Source organism: Talpa occidentalis, unplaced genomic scaffold, assembly GCF_014898055.3.
Source record: "Talpa occidentalis isolate TD23 unplaced genomic scaffold, MPIMG_talOcc4v2.1 talOcc4.4, whole genome shotgun sequence".
Taxonomy (NCBI): domain Eukaryota; kingdom Metazoa; phylum Chordata; class Mammalia; order Eulipotyphla; family Talpidae; genus Talpa; species Talpa occidentalis.
In genome coordinates this window covers 116,580,373-116,597,367 of record NW_023604295.1, presented here as the reverse complement: position 1 = coordinate 116,597,367, position 16,995 = coordinate 116,580,373, and the positions used below count along the sequence as shown (strand labels likewise).

General features: G+C 39.2%; 1 protein-coding gene across 11 annotated transcripts in view; it reads left to right on the top strand.

The window, feature by feature from the left end:
* Nucleotides 1-16,995, top strand: part of ZMAT4 (zinc finger matrin-type 4) — a 387,418-nt gene that overhangs the window by 164,015 nt on the left and 206,408 nt on the right. The window lies entirely within an intron of this gene.

Sequence of the window (16,995 nt, the reverse complement as noted above, 5' to 3'; positions counted from 1 at the left end):
TAAAACTATTATTTCTGAAGAGGTCAATAGGTTTCATCAGATTATCAAAGACATTCAAGGTACATATAGGTTTAGTATTGCTGAAGTTAAGAGACTGTTAAAGTTACTAGGAGATTCTAACTTGCTCCTTGATGAGAACTCAGAGTTCCTTCCTCTCTTTATATCCTTTTCTGGGATACCTCTCTTGGCCTCTAGGAGCTTTTTTAGATGTTATATCAAATTTATTAACATCCACCCACATTCCACTTTGGATACATATTATTATAAAAATTGAAAGCATTATTATAATTTTATTTCTAAAATTACTTGGTTATAAGAATCTAATTTACAACAGATGCAATTTCTTGACAACCATTGTGCTTACTCAGGAGTTCTTGTAAAGCGGGAAAATCTAATATCCAAATTGTTTTCTGAGTCTGATGAAATTTTCATGAGCACTAAATTTAATGATTAATGAAATTGACATAATGATATGTTTTATGTACATTTAATTAAACATAGCAATTTTGCAGAGTTTCCCATATTTTGGGGCCAAATCTTTTTTAAATCTGTTTTTTTTTTTGGTAGACTCTGGAAGGCACCTAGGCCCTGAGGCACCATGCTTGTACTGCCTAAATGATTAAATACTCCCAAGGGAGAATTGGCATCTTCCACACTCAGCCTTTCACAGAACACATCTTCCACCTCCTTCTCTTGAAAACTCCATTCTCTAACCATGTAGAGGGCACCTCACTGCCATCACCTCAAAGGGTCCAGGTAGCTATTTCTCCCTTACTGTGAGGGTTTGAAGTAGAGTAAGCACATTCCCAGCTTCTTGCTTCTCCACTCTTCTGAAAAACCTCCTCCTACGTCAAGCTTCATTCTATCCACATGTATCATCCCTAGTTTTCCTTGAACTGCATCTGTGTTTTTTTTTTTCTTCTTTCAAAGACTTATTTACTTATTAATGCATAGAAGAACTGGGGTGTAGGCCAGAGGTATGGGGGGGGGGTTGAGAGGATTCACTAGAGACAAAGTAGGGAGCAGAACAGGCACATCCACTGAAATATACACTGCTAAGGGGAGCAGCAGGTGAGACAGGAGAGGTCTGTTGCGCTGTATGTGGGCTAGCTCCCTGGCCCGGGATTGAACTCAGGCTGTAGTGGTGATAGCGCTGAGACTCTACACCTAAACCACCAGGGAGGCCCCTGCATCTATTGGTTTTATTCTATTTGGTCTTTGATTGTTCAGTCTACAGTCTCCCAGCTGCTGACCAAATACCACTTGGAACAACTTTCACATTCTGCCTTTTCACCTTAAAGTTTTGTGACAAGCTTCCCACTTTGTTCAGCATGTGTCTCCAGCTTCCAAATGATACATAGTCATTTCTCAAGAAATATGTTTCTTGAGAATGAGAGAATGATCTTTGTCTTCATTCTAATTCAGGTCCCCATTCCCATAGTGACACTTCTTTGTTACCAGGCTCTAGCCTCTCTTCAAGTATAAAATGCGGTATATAACTGTCTAATCATAACTTCCTATTCCTCTAGCTCTCTGACTCCTAATATTTTTAGCCCTCTCCTGCACCGGTATTTAGCCAGCACCCTCAGTGTCCCATCTGTGGTAGTGACAATGGAAGTGAAGTCAGGATTAGGATTGCCAGCTGCAGCCAGTGTGGCACCCAATTTCATGTGCCCTCTTTTTTTTTTAAAAGATTTATTTATTTATTTGTTTGTTTGTTTGTTTATTTATTTATGCAAGAACCGGGGTACAGGCCAGATGTGTGGGAGGGTGAGAGGATTCACCAGAGACAGAGTGGGGAACAGAACAGGCAGACTGACGAAATACACTGCTGAGGGGAGCAGCGGGCGTGACAGGAGAGGTCTGCTGTGCCATGTGGGACCCTCACTGGCTGGCTGAGATCGAGCTGGTACTGCAGAAGCTGTGGACAGCTTCACAGCACTACGCTCAACCACCTGCACCACCAGGGGAGGCCCGTCATGTGTCCTCTTTCATGTGACTCTGAAGTAGGTACTAATCTCGCCACTAAAAAAATTAAAATGAGGATTAAATTACTTGCTTAATATTATACAGTTTGAAGGGCATGGAGTAGAGACTTTATGCCATTCCTTATAATCTACATATATATATCTAGTAAAATCTCTCTTCTCTCTCTCTCTCTGTAAATAGTTACATGGATTTATCACTAGTCCCCCTTTCATCCCCCCTTCCTTAGGCACATTTACTCTACATTCTCATTCATCTCGTTTCATTCCCATCCATATACCAATGGACAACACAGGAACATTGGTCGCTAATGCTCAGCCAAAGGGGTGTTTTACTCCTTTCACCCCTGATCTGAGCATATGACACCAATGACTACTACTATATTTTTAAAAATAACTTCTGTTCTTTCAAATTCTATGACTTTCTCCCTTCTGTTTTTCAGTTGTCTTTTCATTCTCTTTTGATGGCTTGCCTTCCGGTAAACTCTTAATTCTGATACACTTAGAGATTTCATCCTTGGTTGCCATCTCTTCTCTCTGAAAATGTTCACTCTATTCTTGTCCTGGCTTTAATCATTGCACTGCTACCCATTTCAGACCTGCTTTCTCCCTACAGTCCTCATGCTCAATGGATCCCTCCATCTGATCCCATCAGATCTAAACTCATTCCCTGTATTTCCACTCTCTGTCAACAAGTATGTGTTATCTGTTGTATTTGCTTGGCTGCTCTGACCTCTGTGTCCTCTAATCCCTACCTCTCTAGTTTCCAAGCCCTGCCTTGCTTCATGCCCACCTGTTTTCCACACAGATGGCAGAGGACCCTGCCAAATTGCAAAAGCCATTCCTTCATGATTTCTCTCTTTTCATGCTATCACCCACATCTTACCCCATTTTCTTTCTTGAAGGTCTGAACAGCCAGAGGTAGATGCTCTATCACATTTCTGCTGCTCTTTATTATAGCTTCATTTGTATATACACTGATGTTTTCCCCCTCTTTTCTATGTGTTTTCATCCAAAATTCACCTGGGATACTTTACGTGTAAGAAGATCGGATTTCCAGCTTTATCTCAGCTATCAATGTACTGTGTGACCTGGAACAAGTCACTCAGACTATCTGTGCAAGTTTCTTTTTCCGTGAAAGGAAGATGCTTTCCAGGTTCCCTTTCGGGCATGCTGTTCTGGGGGTTCAAGTTTTGTGGTGTTTTCATTAGTTAAATGTCCATATGCTTTTTGTCTGCACTCTCTTACTACACAGACATTGACCTCAGTGCTCTAGCAGGACTATTACAATATGCCGAGTACTGTGCGTGCTTTGCAAATGGTGATGGTGGTTGCATAAATGCCCATTCTCTGTGACAAGGGTTGGAAAAGTGGCTGTAACACAAAATGGATTTCCCCTGATTTTACAGTGGGTTAAATTCCTGAAGCCAGCTCTCAAACATTTTTATCTGGTTTCTAACTCATATCCTGTAGTTTAGTAATTTTTAAAAATCTGGCACTGGCTGAAAATGAACTTTCCTAGATTAATATCTTTTTCAGATAATTGGCTATTCCTCTTGTGAGCACCAGAAATGAATATTTAACCATCTTGATGGAAATCCTTATAAAGTGGATGGAACATTATCTTTTCTTCTATAAACAGAAAATACTGAAAATAACTTAAATTCCCTGCATGACTAAAGCCATCTATTTTATGCCTTTATTACAAAGATATTTATTAAACACCAAATAGGTGCCAAGCACTGTGCTAAGCATTGTACTTACTATCTTTATTCCAGGATTTATTGCCAACAAAGATCCCTTTCGATGGCTCCACTTATACAACTTGATGGTTTTGCTGTTATATATTAAATCTGGAATTTTGAGCCGTGACAAGGTAGTGTTTCTGCCTAGAATATCAGATTTGGTGAGCAATTCAGATTGTCACATGCTCAGTCAGTAAAATGCTGAGTCAGCTGGGCCTGCAACCAGCCCCATTTAGCCGTGGGCATTCTCCCAAGAAAGAGTTGCAAATAGTTTATGTTCTTCCACAATCAAACTCAACAGGCTCTGTAATTTTTAGGTCACACTAGATACTGATTTTATTGCACTACTTGCAAGGAAAAGGGATACAGAGGCCATATGATATGCTTAGGGTATTTTATTTAAATCCTTGCACATTTATTTAATTACAAAACAGTAAACATGTGTTGCAAAATTCAAACAAGAAAGCATTATTGTGAAAAATGTGATTTCTCTGTTAATGCCTTTAAAGATTTCTTCAGTTGCAGACATTTCAGATTTCTCTTGGTATTTTCAGGGTTGGCCTGAGGCTCTCTAGCTTTATGGAATACTTATGTTCTGGAGAACTCTCTGTATAATATAGAGTCCTACTTCCCCTTTGACTTTAATTATAAACCTGGACATGCTTTTCTATGGAGGGTGGAGAGAATAGACTGGTGAGTGCTTTCTCATCAGAGAGAAGATGGTTGATTATGGTCTTTCGGAGAGTTGGAGCCTGCGGGCCAGCCCCTCCTGTTCTTTTTGTCCCCCTTAGTAGTGCCTTTCTCACTCAGGCACTTTCTTAAGTGGCCATTTTTTCTTTATGTGAAAATCATCAAAGTCTACATTCAAATATTCTGGATTTTGTTTTATTTTGCTTTCATACAGTTGATATGACTCAGATGCCAATAAAAGATATTTCACAAAGTGGATCTTAAAATTGGGGCCAAGAACTTTTTGTAGGGGTCATGTGAAACTGTGTGAGTGTGGTTTTGGTCACTATGACTGGGTCTGCTAGCCTTAAGTAGGAGAGGGTCTGGGATCCTAGATGTTTTGCAATGGATAGGGCGATATTTTACAGGTAAAAATAGTCCCATCTAAAATGCCAAAAGTGTGTCTGTAAGAAATAAACATTTTATTTATTTATTTATTTTTAAAGACTGATTTATTTATGCATACAAGAACTGGAGTACAGGCCAGAGGTGTGGGAGTTGGGGGTGTTAAGAGGATTCACCTGAGACAGAGTAGGGAACAGAACAGGCAGACTGACTGAAATGCACTGCTGAGGGGAGTAGCGGGCGATTCAGGAGAGGTCTGCTGCACCATGTGGGTTGCTCCCTGGCTGCCCGGGGATTGAACTTGTGCTGCAGAGACTGTGGATTGCTTCATAGTGCTGTGCTTAACCCCTTGTGCCACCAGGGAGGCCCCAAGAATTAAACATTTTATATTGATGTTTATTAGTTGATTGATTAATACAAAAAATATTTACTGAGCATCTCCTATCTGCTGACTCTGTTCTAGGTATTGAGAATACAGCCAGCACACAAAGTTCCCCTCCTTGTGAGGTAAAATATTTAGTGTTATAACAGACTGGTGTGTTCTTGGTTTCAATAGTTTGTTTAAGGTTACTTTATTTTGAGTGTGGAGTTGGATAATAATTGCCCAAATGGCCTAATGTAAAAGGGAACTGAGTCCTTTTTTTTTTCCTTGGAGTGACTTAAAATTCTAATTCCAATAATCTGTACAGTTGAGAGAAACTAGGGCAGAAAAATCCATAAGACAGAAATATAAACCATGTTAATTTTTGGAATTAGGACTTGGTTTTATGTTCTTAAAAACAATAAACACCATAATTTTGCAAATTATGACTCTTAAGTTACGAGTCACAGCAAACCTGAAAATCAAGTGTTTTGAAATGTCCACTACTTTTATTAAATATGAAAATTATTAGCAATTATCACATCCTAATATTCATGTAACAATGATAATATCTCAATAAGAGTATTGACTGTGACAGGAAAGGGGGACATGTAAAAATTTACAGTTTCTTAAAAAGTGTACTTTGTTTTACTTATTATAAAATCTACTTAAAATCAAATATAATAATATAATTAAAGGTGTACCTCCTTTAAAATTTTTAAGATAATTCTAGAAAGTTGTATGTAAATGAAAGTTTGCTTTCAAAATAGCTTTTTGTAGGTTAATTTTATTTTCAGAAGTGTTTCATCTTCTTCCTTGATCAATTTGCTGCTCTTTCATCCTTTCTTTCCAAGGCCCACAACTTGGTGTGGATTTCCTACCTGAACTCAACGTATTCTCAGCTGAAATCATTATCATACTGAAATAATTTCCCCTTCCCAACTACTGTTGTCTGACAGGGAGTGTCACTATTTTTTTAACCACCCAAACTCAATCACTCAGTTAGACTCAGCCCCATTCCTGTGTGTTCCAAGGCTAACGTCATAAAGTAATGCTCATGAAGCCTCTTCAAGGTGTAGCTTGCCCTGCATAGAAAACCTTGGTAACATGGAACACTGTTAAATACATCATTTTACTCAGGCTGCCAGAAAATAAAACCTCACTGGACACATTTCTGACTTTAAATTTCAGAAGGGTCCCCTCAAAGCAAGTGATTAGTACATACCTATGCCTAGAGAGGTTATACCTTTTGGTGCAGCAGACACTAATGAGAGGTCTAGTCAGTAATCACATCTGTACTCCAATAGGAACAATACTTGGTTCTCTGTGCAGCTTTGTGTGCAGCTGAATATAAGAATGGACAATGGGTTTTCATGTCTCCATTTCTTCCTTACAAAGAGTTGATGAATAACCTTTATGGGCCAGGCCATAGGAATCATTTCTGAGATGATCTTGCTAGAGCTTTTTCTCTCAATCTCCTACTGTTTTGCTCCAAAGAGACTGGTTTATCTTTCTATGTCCAGACCTTTATTAATAACTCACTCTTGGTTTGGTCCCATGCAAAATATGTCTTCAATGACTGTTTTCTTAACCCTGGCAGTGGCACCATGATGTGACAGTTCTATACCTTCAACCCATTTTATGTTGGGCATCACCCTTATGCCAGTGATAATGGTGCCATTGAAAAATTCTGGGGAGGAAGAACCCCCTCCTGCTTGGAACCCTCGCTGACAATCCCTAGTTTGGGCAGCACCAGGATATCTTGTGTTGCACAACTGAGCCAACTGCAGGTGACAGCGCAGGTAAATTTATAACTTACATGTACTGCATGTATAACTTGACATGAGTTCAGGATCCATCACTTCTCCTCCAGACTGTGGTGGCACATTTTTATTTGATCATGCGGCTCTCTGTCATTTTTTTTTTTTTTTAGAGAAGATGCTAAGTATTTCAGAAGCAAATGTTGTTCTCATTAAATAAGCATTAATCTTGTTCTTTGTCTTTGTGGAAAGGTTCATGACTCCTGATTGCCTAACCAATCCATCACACATCCCTCACCTAGCATTTAGGATTCTTTTTAATTTGACTCCAACTTACCTTTATAATTCTATTGCCAACCCCCTCTCTTTTGCTAAAAATCTGCACCCACACAAATTGATTCCTTTGCCATGCCCCATACTCATCTTACGATGTCCCATCCTCATCGTTCGCTCACTCCTTTATGCATATTTAGATTGCCTATCTTTTCTAACTTAAAATCCTGCTACCTGAATCTCTCATCTAGGCAGCCATCTTCTTTGTGAAGCTTTCCTCAAATTTCCTTCTGAAAGTGGCATTTCTATCATTTTAATGTTATAGCATCTTGTTTTCATCTGTCACCTCCTGTCACCTCCTGGAATGAATCAGTGAATGAATGAATATAGTTGTTGAATAAATAGAAAATCCTTTATTGAAGCAAATAACTTCCTGCTAATTTAGACATGTTCTAAGGTCGCCTTTCACAACTAATATCTCTTAAAATGGAAAGCTTAAAGTAGTTATCTGGAATCCATGTATATGTCATTCCAAATGAAATCTGAAAGGAGAGCCTAAGGCGCCACAGAGCGGAGTGATTCTCTTTTGCCTGTTTGTGAAATTGCCTTGACACAACTCGTAATAGGCTACTACTGCCCAACAAATCCAAAAGCTTCCCCATTTCAGCAACTTGTTAACAGGCACTTGAAAAACTCTAGTTAATTCTGTAGAATATACAGAATTCACTTTGAAGTGCATAATATTATTAACACACGTCTGTGAATTAGCATTATGACTAGGCATGCATTGCAAATTAGGTGCAGTTACCCTCTTTCTGACAACATTTTTTAAAATGTAGAACATAATGGAGTTTCAATGCATTTTGAACTGGAAGTGAAATATACTAGAGTCTTGATTTTTTAAAGCCTGTCCAAACTTAATGAAAGTCCAAGAATGGAGTCTATTCTGTTCTCAGCCCCTTTAATAACTTTTCTTCATGAGTATAGATTCAGAGCTCTTACAAAAGTGTGTCAATTTATTTCAAGTGTTAAGAAAAAAAAATGTTTTAAGTTAAAAGCATAGAGGACATGTTCAATGTGTGCCTGACGGGAGTGTCTGGTGCCAGGTCTGCATTCTTCTTCCTACGACTGAGGCAACTAGGCTGGCCCTTTGGGGAAGAGATGATAAATATCTATCCGACAACTGCTGAATATGGCATCCATCCTAACTGCATCAAGACCTTTCCTGACATCAAGGACATTGATGCATACTTAGAATTGTTGATGCATACTTAGAATTGTTATTAAACTGTCCTTCCTCCTCTGCCCAAGATTCCTCTTGGTGACTTAACTGCCACTAGGTTAGGGATCCATACTTGCCCATCCTCATGCTTCCTGGGCATAAGAGCCCTGCACAGAAATCTATCCCCAAGACTTAGGTCCTGATCTCTCTGACCTTCTGTCTCAAAGCCAGCTACTTCCTTGCTGCTGGACCTTCTGAGGGACGCAGTCCAGGAACCTCTCTGTCTGCTCTCCAGCTCTATCTAATGCCAATTGCATTCCCATGTCTACTCTCTCTCACTTGCTGGCCCTGCCTGCCTCCCAGTTGCTGCTTGGGTCTTATCAGCACCCTTATCTTTGAGCCAGGTCTATTTGCTTTTCTTTCAGGGGGAGCTTGTTCCCCAGGGTTTTCCTAGATCCTTGCAAGACTCCTGCCAGGTATATATCTTCATGTACACACTTTGGTGTGAACTCTTATCAGGGAACACAACCTGGAAACTTTTAAAAAGCCACACAGAGAAAATATACAATAAGTACAATAAGTACAATATATATATAAATAAGTATTTTAAAGACAATGAAGAATAAGTGTTGTGAATGTGTTAAATTAGGTAAATAATATGCATGCACATATAAAACTATTTTTGTATGATGCAATCCTAATAGCTATATGCCCATCTTTCAAATGAGGGACATATTTTATATCAACTCATCTTAAATCTGGTTTTCCTTTTATATATTTTTGTTGAAATTTTACATGTTAAATCATTTGTAAAAATAAAGTAGAGAATGCCAATCTGTTTTACCTCTCAGTGTTATTCAAACAGAAATAAGACTTGCATTTTCTCAGTATTTTTAATGAAACCAGCCCTTTAGGTCTAGGAATGATTTTGTTCTGAATGTGTTCATGAATATGGGCTTCGGTTCATGGATAACATGATAAATATTCAATTTACATTTCTGTTAGGGATTATCTTTTTTTTGTTTTAGTTTAAGTTAAAACCAATGTACTCAGATCATATAAAATTCGAATTGAAACTTTTATGAATCACAAGTGGGTACATTTTAAACAGAATGTGGTTCTTCAAAGATATTAGGTCTTATACCCTGACAATAATGTTCTAAATTATTTTGTTCAATATGTTCAAACTATTTTGAACATATTGAACCTTCAAGAAAAAAAGTACAAAAAACACTAACATGCACTAGCTAAAAGTTTTTTAGCTAAAACTTTTTTGTTGTTGTTGTTTTTGCTTATTGATTGGTTATTTAGTATTTAATTGGAACATGTTGATAGTTAAATGTGATGTGAATTTATTTTATTATTTAACTTGGCTGAATAGTAAAAGTTTATAAAACTGATATTTTTTAGACTATAATTCAAAACCGGTATGTATACGTGTTTGTGTCTATTTAGAGCAAAACACTGTATTTTCTAAAATGTCAGTAGTGCCAGAGCTTAGAAACACTGCTTCTGCAGAGAGCAGAGGGTCCTGAGTGTCTAGAGCATGGTAAACCCAAAAATAAAGTCTGTGGCCACCCACTGATCAGAAACACCAGCATTGATGTTATCTGAACAAGAAATAAACTTTAGCTCTGTTAAATCATTGAAGTTTTAAGGTTTGTTTATTTGAGTGGTTAGCAATACTTTACCTAATATACCAGACATTAAAATGTTGATACTCAGAGTAATATCTATTGCAGTGTCCTTAGCTGGAATCATGAGTGAAATTTACCTTAAGTCTTAATCTATGCTTCCTTTAGACCCTTTTTCTGATCTTACCTCAGGGGCATTGTCAGTTTTGTAACATACTGGATTTCCCTTCTTGTTTCAAATCGTAGGGAGGAGGTTGCAATATTATTTTTACCAGCATCTGTCCAGGAACATTTGGGTTGTAATTCTATAGGCTGCCCTTCTATCTTTAATGTTTTCCTTCCTTTATTTTCCACCAACACCAATTCTCATAACTACTTATTTTCCCTTTGGTAGCTAGGTATTTTTTTTAAAAAGGTTAGTTCATATTTTTGTGTGCATATAAAAGTGCAGATTATAAATATAAAAACATATAAATAAAACATGTATTCAAATACCAGTGTTCCTTTATTCAAAGTTTTGAATTAATAATGTTTTTTGTTTCTCAAATGTTGAAGAGATTTTCATCTTGTCTTAACCTTTTAAGATCCAGAGAGATCAAATGACATTCCCAAGTTCATAGTGATAACTCATGTAACTATTTCTATCTTTTAAATAGAAAGTGCTCTCTGCACTATGTGTAATGTTCTAAACTCTATGCATAATGTTTGACTTGCTCATTACTAACTGGAAATACTCATGAATTTTTCTTCTAGTGGTTAAAGTGGATTTATGCAGTGTTTTTGCAGTTTTGTTGGTTGCTTACTCAATATCTGTCTTTGCTTTCCTTTTCCTTCTGAGTGAGGCTCTGTTTCTTTTACATATTTACCCTTCTCAGTTCAGCCATAAGCTTCAGGTAAGAGAGAGTCCATCCCAGTACCTTTGGCTGCTTACCTACGGTAGTTAGTGGTGCTGTGTCCTTTTCAGCTAGTAGATTAATACAGGAGCAGGTGGTGTTCTCCTGGCTACTGAGGTACAGAAAAGAGAGCTGAGTTATGGGGAGTTTCACTCAGTCTTAAGAGACATAGGGAAAATTGTTCTCCAGGAGGTTTCTATGCCAGCCTGAGCTGATTAGAATTCTAGCAGCCATCTTGGGGTCTTAGGAGAGGTAGCCCGAAGCACATACTACACAGGCCAGAAAGATAAAAAGAGCCTGGGTACTTGTTGAACTTTCAAGCCACTAACAAATCTAACCTTAGAGCTATGTTACCTTTCAATACCTTGAGGTGTCACTATGAATTTAGGTATATCATTTGATCTCCCTGGTACTTAAACCAGTTGATTTGGTGTTTTCTTTTACTTGCTATGAAAAGTATGCCTTTTGGATGGTCAAGGATGGATTTGGCATTTGTATTGTTCCTGCTGGGAATCAGTGTGAAATCTGGGCTTGTAAACTAGAGACTGTAAGGCCTTTACCTTACTTAGAACACATGCTAAGAAGTAAATTCTTTAGTCCAAGCACCTGAGACAGTGGTTGTCAACCTTCTTCTGTAAAGGATCAGAAGTAGGTCGTGGAGGCATCATGAGCCAGCTGGTTTCTGTTGCACACACCCTGCTCTGTACTTTCAGGGCAGAAGCTGTCCACACCCAGCAAAATCATGCAATTGTGAACCAGGAAAATGTATACAAAAAGCAGGCTGTTAGTAAGATTTGGACTGTGGGCCATAGTTTGTCGACCTCTGAGAAATGATGAATACATTCTCAGTTAGCCCTGCACAGCCAGGACTGCTGGGGCATGGAGCAGCTAGCATACCAGTGGCCTGACTCTTGTTTTTCTCTCCTTTAACTCATTATCTGTCTTCTGGTGAAAGTTCCATCTGTAGCAATATGGTAAAAAGGCTAAAAGTCAAGAGTGAAAATTGAGAAACAAGATATATATATATATATATATATATATATATATATATAAAACTAACATATATATACACACACAAGATATATATATATATATAACTGACATATATATATTATATATATATATAAAACTGCCTTAATCAGTTACTCAATAGTTGATATATTGACTACCATTTTAGAAATCATTTGTCTAGAAAAGCACATAAACTTGATGCTACTGAAGTGAGAAAAACATCTGTGGAAGGTTTCCTCCAGCCCATCTGCTCTAGTATAAAATATCTGACCAAATAAAGGCCTACAGAAAATGCAGGTACATCTGGGTTATCTGTACAAGAATGCTGTTCAAATTAAAGAAATGAGAAAAGCTTTATTCCTAAAAGTGCTAGTCTGTAACATTTAGCCAGCCTAATATTTGAGATAATGATGAACTCTCCAAAACAAAATGGGATAATAGAAATCAGATAAAAGATTGATCGAGGAGAGTACCTGTGATGAATATCTATGGTGAGAAAAAAGTAAGATTAGAAAAGCGGCATAGAAATTGGAGCATCCTGGCTTAGATGATAGAATGATAAGTAATATAAGAATTATACAATTGTGGGGCCTCCCTGGTGGCACAAGGGTTTAACATGCAACCTATGATGCTATTCACAGCCACTGCAGCAAGTTTGATCCCTGGATGGTCAGGGAGCAACCCACATGGTGCAGCAGATGGTTCCTGACTTGCCCGCTGCTCCCCTCAGCAGTGTATTTTAGTCTGTCTGCCTGTCCTGCTCCCCACTCTGTCTCTGGTGAATCCTCTCACCCCCCGCATATCTGGCCTGTACTGCAGCTCTTGTATGCATAAATAAATAAATCTGAAAAGAAATTATATAATTGTGCACAGCATGTTCAGAAAAATGTTCATTAATTTTACAAAGTCCTTCTCTTATATCTCTCCTTGTTTCTTTAAGTGCCACACTGCCTCTGAAAGTAAGTGGAAATGAATTGATTTTATAGTAGGTCCTTTAAGTACCTGGTCCCAGAAGGCGACCTTCCCAGTGATGGGCTTGATGAGCCTCCTGTGTCCACCCTCAGGTTCAGCAAAGCCTAAGCACCTACCACTAAACATCTCAATTTCAAGCTCTTTGCACCCATTCAGAGAAGAAACATATATTGTATCCCACTGGTGCATGCTCCCAGAAACCTTTCTGCCAGCTCCTTAGTGGATTCTGATTAATATAAACATGCACAAAAGGAAGCAGAACAAAAAAGCTGCTCCCTTAAGAAGACCTTATATTAGCTCAGTTTCTAATTTGGTTCTCTCTGCCTTTTGGGGGATGAGACATGAATCTCTCTATCTTTTCTATATCATTCTCTCCACAGTCTGATTGCTGCTTTGCAATTAATTGAAAAACCCATGCTTTTAAGTTGCTGCCAGGTGACTTAGCAGGAATAAACACACTTACAGGTGCCTCGGGAAGCGCAACTATAATGCCTGGTAATTTCGAAATTACTTCCTCCTGAGTGTGCTCCCTGCAGTTGGCCCCTAACTAGGCAGCATTCTAGTGCAAAGTGGTTCACTTGCAAGTCAGGTAGTGATGGAAAGGAGCCATTATTCCAACTTTATTAGTGGAAATATAGACAGGTTAATAAACAAATGTAATCTTGACTTCTGATTCTTTGCTTAATAAAATGAATTATTGGGTGAGCATGGGGAGCTAATGGCATCAGGGACTGCCTCAGCCCAGGTCCTGAATCTCTTTTAGTCCCACACACTTTATCTCCTCCCTCAAATACTCTGCTCTGAATTTCTTCCCCTTACAGATCGTGCCATCCCTTCTCATCTTCACATTTCACATATGCTTAGCAAAGTCTTACACTTCAAAACCCAGTTTAAATAAATGCCCTCTGTGAAGGTCCCCAACAATCTCAAGAACAGCTATTCTCTCTGCTGTGTCTCCCTTTGTGACTGCGGCATATCACAGTGTATTGAAATCCACAAATGCAGTTTTGTATCATTCTCTCTCCTTTCACCATTAGTACCAGAAGGTCAGAGACTATAATCATTTTTGATGCCTGGCACACAGTAGGTTAATTTATTTATTAAATAAATGTGAATGAGTCGGACAACTGAAAAGCTAGCTATCATCTTAAACCATTGTCTAACAACATACTTATGTACAAAACCAGAGAGAACAAAGTTAAACCTGTTTTGGAACACCAACTGACAAAGTACCTATTTGCGAATTAATAAGCTTCAAATCCTACTAAAGGCATTGAAAGTGATTCTATATCCTGACTTCCTGTGTGCCCTGTGTGTATCATAGATATAAATCTGGTTTCTTGAATGGTTTTGTTATCCCTTCCTTGCCCGTCGTTTTGGGTTATATTACCAAATGAAATCCCAGAGTATTGTCAGCTTACCTGTTTTCACACAGTGCTTATCCCAGGGCAATTCTGTTGGGCAGAGAATGAGAAGAAAGCACCGGAAAATGGCCTTTGTATAGAGAAATCAAAGTTCAGAGGAAATAACAATCCCGAGGACAGAGGAAAACTGAAAGGCTAAGTAGGGCAACTAATCTGGCTCTTGGGGGAACTACCATAGTGGGGCACAAGGTAAAGGGGTGTTTCCCATGGGAATTTTAGGGGGCAATTTTGCACAGTGGGAGGGCACAGGTGTCATGCATCACAGTGCATTTTCAGATGTGACATTTTCAGGATGTGTCCCAGAACATATAGGGTACCTCCCTACCTCCATCTGCAACCTCTTTCTTCAAAATAAAGGACAAAAATCCAGTGCTGACCCCTCCTCTATTGTCAGCAAATGCATTGCCAATCAATGATTCACACTTTAATCTGTTGCCTGGAATTTGGAAAAGCAGATTAGAGCCCCCTGGCCCACGGATCCTTGTTCGCCAATGTGTGCACTTCGGAGGAAGAGACTCAACATGCCATTTTATTTATTTATTTTTTTTAAGATTTACTTATTTATACAAGCACTGGGTACAGTCAGAAGTGTGGGAGGGTAAGAGAATTCACCAGATCCAGCGAGGGGAACAGAACAGGCAGACTGACGAAATACACTGCTGAGGGGAGCAGCAGGCGAGACTGGAAAGGTCTGTCATGCCATGTGGGACCCTCGCTGGTGGCCGGGGATCGAACCGGCACTGCAGAGGCTGAAGGCAGCTTCGCAGCCTAGCGCTTAACCGATGCGCCACCAGGGGAGGCCCCAACATGCCATTTTAACTGTACCTAGCCAGGCTTTACAATGTGATTTCTATGAGAAGGTGTATGTGGGCCTTTGTCCCCTTTCTGTCCTGACTGAGGAAGTTTCCAAGTACTTGGTATTCAAAAGCAAAGCTCTGAGGATCAGTTTCTCACTTATTATTTATTTCTTTTTTTAAAGATTTATTTATTTATTTATACAAGCACTGGGTACAGTCAGAAGCACAGGAGAGTGAGAGAATTCACTAGAGCCAGAGAGGGGAACAGAACAGGCAGACCGACGAAATACACTGCTGAAGGGAGCAGCGGGTGGCAGGAGAGGTCTGCACGCCATGTGGGACCCACGCCAGTGGCCAGAGATCGAACCAGCGCTGCAGAGGCTGCGGGCAGCTTTGCAACCCAGCGCTCAACCGCTGTACCACCGGGGAGGCCCCAGTTTCTCACTTTTTAAAGAAGTCAGCTTCTGTTATGCTTTCAGAGAAGCTGTTTCTCCATTCAGTCTGCTCTGAGTGCAGATGCATTGGCAGGGTCAGTAAGTGGGGAAGAAATGGCCTTGGTGGTAGGGCAGGTCCTGTGATGCTTTGGAAACCCTTTCCTTATATGTGGGTCATTCTTGTGTTGAAAGAATATATATGAGGACCTAGGAAGGCAGGTTTGTGAGTATGTGGGTGTGTGCCTATCCTGTGGATGTGTGAGCAGGTCATGTGCATGCATGCGGGTGTGCCTATGTGCTCACAGGCAGATAGATGTAAACAGTCTCCTTTCATTGCATGTAGAGTCCCATGGTTTTGTTGATGCTTCATTCAATCCTTTACGTTTCTGAATTTTCTCCTGCTCAAGGGCAGGGAGGGTCATTCATGTTTCAAGTCTGGTCTTTCCCCCTAGAGGTGTCATCACGTAGTTTTATTTTTGTGCATCACAGAAAAAACAAAGAAACAAAAATGATTACTACATTTTTAGAGAATAATTTGAATATGACTTTATTATATTTGATGACATTTTACTGAATGACACATTGAGGGCTCTTATTAAGGAAAAGCAGAGTGCTACAATAATTAATCCCAAGCATAAGATGAGAGGAGGGAAAGTGGCTTTAAGACATCTGTGAGCCTACTGTGTACTTGCATGGTTATAAATATGAAAGCTCTACCCATTAAGATGCTTTAACCTAAGAGCTCTAAAATGCAGACACATGGTTTGGCTTTAAGATAACACTTTATGGTTCAGGAAACCTCTACCCTTGGTGTCACCTTAAGGTTTAAAAATAGCTTTCTTATGACATTTACTGTTCTGCCCCTGAGTCTATCTCTCCACCTCCCTTTCCCTCATTTTGATCGTGCTATCAGAAGACAGGGATTTCTAAAAGTGTCTGACAATCCTGAAATTGTATCTGGCCGAGATCTAGCTGTCCACTGATGTCACCCTCCCGTCATCCTTTTCCTGAGATTCAAATCGATGATGATAGCAGGGAGAACATTGATGCAGATATTTTTCTGACCTCAGAACAATATTGTATGTACCCAAAGCTGTCATAACACTGCCTAGAAATTGTTTTTTTTTTAAATTTTATTAGGAAAAGTTGGGGGACACTTACCCTGAATGGTCCTCCAATGCTAGAACCTTTCATACTCAGTGACCGTGGTGATTGATGCAATCAATAGAGACAGCAACCACCTGGATGAGATGACTTTCTTTTGGATCATTTGTGGTGTTGGCGTTTTCAAACAGATTTTTGAGGCTAAATACCATGGCTGAGAAGTGATAAAAGAGTATTGAGCTGCAAACATTCAGTATTGTTTTATTTTTTATTATTTTTTTAAAGATTTATTTATTTTTACACAAG